At 43.9% G+C, this 4,815-nt stretch overlaps 1 long non-coding RNA gene across 1 annotated transcript in view; it reads left to right on the top strand.

Annotated features, from left to right (window-relative positions):
- The window catches only part of LOC125488012, a 6,149-nt gene extending 1,536 nt beyond the window's left edge, over positions 1-4,613 (top strand). The window contains exons 3-4 of the long non-coding RNA XR_007266192.1: positions 2,982-3,095; positions 3,958-4,613. This is a non-coding gene — a long non-coding RNA (uncharacterized LOC125488012). The remainder of the gene's footprint in view (positions 1-2,981; positions 3,096-3,957) is intronic.
- The last annotated feature ends 202 nt before the right edge of the window (positions 4,614-4,815 follow it).

Below are 4,815 nucleotides of genomic sequence, written 5' to 3'. Positions count from 1 at the left end.
TGTGTGTGTGTATGTGCGTGTGTGTCTGTGTGTGTGTGAGTGTGTATGTGTCTGTGTGTGTGTATGTGCGTGTGTGTCTGTGTGTGTGTGAGTGTGTATGTGTCTGTGTGTGTGTGTGTGTGATTGTGTGTGTGTGTGTGTATGTGCGTGTGTGTCTGTGTGTGTGTGTGAGTGTGTATGTGTGTGTGTGTCTCTGTTGATTCATAAATGCAGTATTGAAAGTACAGAGGCTGCCCATCCTTCACCATGCATGAGGTTCCATGGTCCAAGGTGTAAAGTGAGCAGCTCCTGCACTATGTGCAGCCAGTGTCACAGGAGCCTATTACATTGGCAACTGGATGCCATCTTTCCAGGTAGACAAATATTATTATTGGATCACAGGCATCAGGCATCAAGTATATCTTGCAACATAAGGTCAAGAGTGCTTGGGGCAAGGGATTCACCTGTACATAATATGTTAATGCCTAAGGCTGTCAAAGCATGGCAAAGCTCAGCTATCTGGGTATAGTATCTGGATTAGAGTTGGCTGCAACTGTTGGCGAGCACTCTCCTGTCATGTTCCCACCGCCGGTTAAAGAAGCGATGCCCCAGGGTGCTGACACTCGGAGGACTGGCAGAGACCAGGCACTTGCTCAGCTACAGGCAAGAAGAACACCACAGTGCCGTAAATCAGTGACTTCATTGAAATGAACAGGCAGAGTTAGGAGCAGTGGGGCAGGTTTGTCAGGAATACTGGGCAATCCGACAAACAGGCTACAGAATTAGCAATGCAGCTGGCACCCTGCTGCTTCTACCCTGGGGAGCCACGCCTGGCAGTCTCAGAGCCTACTGGAGATGAGCATAGACATGCACTCCACTGCCATCCCCATTGGTGCTCAGCATCAGTAACAAGGCGACAAGGTAATGTGAACCCCTGAGCTCCCTCCGGATGCCCCTTCCTGATAAGAAGATTGGCTGGTTCCAATAAGCACCCCAGTGGAAGGGAGACTGTAAATAGATCCCCTGGTCAATTCCTCTCAGGATATTCCAGAGGGTCCTTGGATTTCCTACCTGTCATTCTCATCCTACCTGTCCTTGTGTGAATCACAGAAAGCTAACATGCAGGTACAACAGGTAAAAAAGAGGGCCAATGAAATTTTGGTATTTATTACAAAAGGAATGGAATATAAAATTAGGGAAGAGTTTCCAATTGTACAAGGCGTTGGTGAAACTGCATCTGGAGTACTGCATACAGTTTTGGTCCCCTCACTTGACGAAGGATGTAATTGTATTGGAGAAAGTTCAGACAAGTTTTGCTAGATTAATCCAGAGATGAAAGGCTTGCCTTTTGAGAGATTGAACAGTTTAGGCATATACTCTCTAGAATTTAAAAGAATGAGAGACTTAATTGAAGTATATAAGATGTTAAAGTGGACTGACGAAGTAGACATAGAGAGAATGCTTCCCCTCCGTTGGGCAATTTAAAACAAGAGGTCAAAGTTTTAGAAGAAGGGGTGACAGATTTAAAACAGAGATGAGGAGGACTAGCTTCTTTCAAAGGGGCATGAATCAATGGATCTCACTCCACCTGAGTGCAGTGGACACGGGGACCCTGAATACATTCAAGGGGGAGAAAGACCAATTTTTAATTAGTTATGGGTTAAAGGTATATCAAGGAAATATACCAGTTCTGCTGGCATGTTGTCTCTCCATGGAAACTATGGGGTTGCTTACTGTCAATGCCTTCCTACTCCTGTCTGACCACCTTCCCTCCTATGCTGTATCATCTCGCCACCTCATGTATTGAATTAACCCCTTAGTATTGTAATCCCCTCTGCAAACTAGCATTCAGTCTCCAATCCCAACAATTACATCCCCCAGCCTCTCTCCAACATCAGTGGCCCCTGATAAATTCCTTGGATTTTTTTTTGGACGGATACATCGGACAGATCGTAACTCACCCACACTTGAGTGACTTAGACAGGAAGCCCCAAATGATGATTGACCAAATCCCTGACTGATATAGCTACAGGTCCCTGGCTGTGTTCCCTGGACTGATTTCACGGTAAGCGTGTGGATGACTGTGGCTCATTCCCTGGACTGTAGATACCTGGACTATCTGACCTTGACCACCCCAAGCTGACTGACTGTGCCCAAGCCCTGGAACTGAGGACAGAGTATGACTTGGTTGCTGTGCTGGCACCCCTGACTGAAGAGTGTCTCCCATAGTTTAACTGAGGATGACTTCCCTTGGAGTTTGAACGCATGGTTGTCCACTTGCAGCACACGTAGTCAGTTTGTGCTGTATGCAGCTGGCACATGGAGCAGGTGAGAGATTGACATGGCACAACGCCGTTCAGCAAAGTGTCCACACACTTGACTGATGACTGTGAGCAGCATGCCAAGATGCCTGGTTTCATTTCTGCGCGAAGCTAGAAGGCAAGGCAGAAGTACTGTGAGATTCTAAACTGTGAATGAGGGGCTAGAGTGCTAAAAGGTGAGGTAAAGCAAGGCAGGAATGCTGTGACCATCTGAGTAGATGCTAGCGCAGTGAGAGCCAAGAGAGAGAGGGAGCCGCCATGGGATGCAACCTGTCCAGCCTGTGAGTTGGTGCCTGTTAATGCACACAAAGCAGCAGCAGCAAAATAGTGAGAGATGCTGGTACGCTGCCATGTGTAGCTTGACAATGTAGAGGTGGAAGTGGATCCGAGAGGTGTCACAATGATGCGGATAGGCTGGCATGTGCCAGGGTCCATAGACAAGGAGTATGTGCGGCCACAACCATAGAGTGTACCTTGTGATGTAGGGTGCCAGGTATCTGAGGTGGAGGTATGGAGGAACAGTGAGCTGGAATCACCAACCTCCTGCTTTGGCTTTCATCTCAGGAATTCTTGGCAACTAATTTCTATTTAGTAGTTGGTGGAATAGGATCCCTAAATGTTGAAGAGATGAAATTAGGCACTAGTTAAGGAGTGATTTTTTTTTTATATATTCATTCACAGGATGAGGGCGTCGCTGACTAGGCCAGCATTTATTAGCCATCCCTAATTGCCCAGACGGCAGTTAAGAGTCAACCACATTCCTATGGGCCTGGAGTCACATGTAGTCCTGACCAGGTAAGGATGGCAGTTTTTCCTAAAAAATCAACAATGGATTCACAGTCATCATTAGACTCTTAATTACAGGTATTTATTGAGTTCAAATATCACCATCTGCAATGTGAGATTTGAACCCAGGTCCCCAGAACATTGGCTGGGTCTCTGGATTAATAGTGCAGTGATAGTACCACTAGGCCATCGCCTCTCTGTTAATTGGCTTTGTGCCCGTCACTGATGAGAATCTCATCCAGATATCTGGAACTTAGCTGGAATATGCGACTTACTGCTTATGATGCCAATCAAGGCTATCTTGACCTCTCAGCTGATTCTCTCAAATTTCTTGCCAGAGTCCATGTCATTCAGGGTCTGGTAAGATTCTGCCCAACACATCCTTACCAGCTGTCTGTGTGTGATGTGCAGTAACAACAGTAAACACTGATTATGTATGATAAGTACATTATATTATAGCTGGGTAAATAATTAGTGTTATGAGAAAACTTCAAAACATCTGTCACAAGACCTTGACTGTCTGTAGTATACATTAAATGGATAATAAAAAGTAAACTGCAAAGCATATCATGCAAATTGCAAGTTGTCACATCACATAACAAGTAATTACATCAAAAATACTTTTCATAACCTTAACATATTCTATCTGAACACCCCAAGCATCCTCTTTCAACAATTAAAGCATTTTGCTGGTACTTATAATCTCTATGATCTAAATGTACATATACAGTCATGACAAAAATCATACCCCAAAATTATCTTTATGTTGACATGTTGAGCTTTAAAGCACAACTTATGGTTTTTTTTTAAAAGACATATGAACCAAAAGCTTGAATGACTGTCTAAAATCCCTGTGTGGATTATATTGCAGCCTGAGAGGATTCATGGAATATCCTTGAAATTTGAAATGAAGAGCTGAAGAGTGTCAAAGGAACTTCAAACAGCAACACTTCAAAGGGAGAGATACCATTTAAAAAATGAACAGTGATTTCCTGTGGGTTGTGCTCCTAACTGTGGACATGATAAACTGAAAGAAAGTCAGACTGGGTGAAAGGCATGTTGGTGTTTTGCTCTTCCAAGAATGTACAAGAAAGGGGGTTAAAAATCAGCAAAAACCCTTGGTGCCTGTGCTAGCTTGTGGTTCAAATTACATTGTGCTGAAGCATGGTGCGAGGGGTCACTGCTGAGAGCTTCCACTAGACGCCCATGTGTACGCAGGTCAAAAAGAAATGAAGAAATATCTGAATGCACAACGGAGGTCATAGTTGAAGGAAACGGGGGCAATTTCTTTCAGCTGGCTGTAGAGCCTAGATTCTCTAAACAACTGCACAACTGTCAAACTCAGCACAATGGAAATCATTCACCTTTATAGCCATAACGTTTTTGCAATCTATTCATCATTCAACACTTTATTAGAATTTTACTTTTTGGACTCATCTCTCATTTCTGATCTGTGTATACATGTTTTGTCATCTTTTCTTTTATGTTAATAGCAAATAAACTTGCGCTTTCTTCAACTCAAGAAAACCTGGTTAAGTTGACTCCTTTTCGATCATAAATACATTTGAGCTGGGAAATGTTATCCATTTCTAAGTGAATCTTGTAGCAACCAAACAAGAGTGAGGGTTGTGTAAGGAAGGGAAGCCAGTTTATCCCTCCTTATCTGGGAGCACAACCGTTTGGGCGATATCCTGTCTGGAATCATAACGAGTTGGGGAAACTCTCAGTA

This window comes from Rhincodon typus, chromosome 3, assembly GCF_021869965.1.
Source record: "Rhincodon typus isolate 14 chromosome 3, sRhiTyp1.1, whole genome shotgun sequence".
Taxonomy (NCBI): domain Eukaryota; kingdom Metazoa; phylum Chordata; class Chondrichthyes; order Orectolobiformes; family Rhincodontidae; genus Rhincodon; species Rhincodon typus.
Note: the sequence above shows the minus strand (reverse complement) of the source record. Positions and strands in the feature narration are given on the sequence as shown.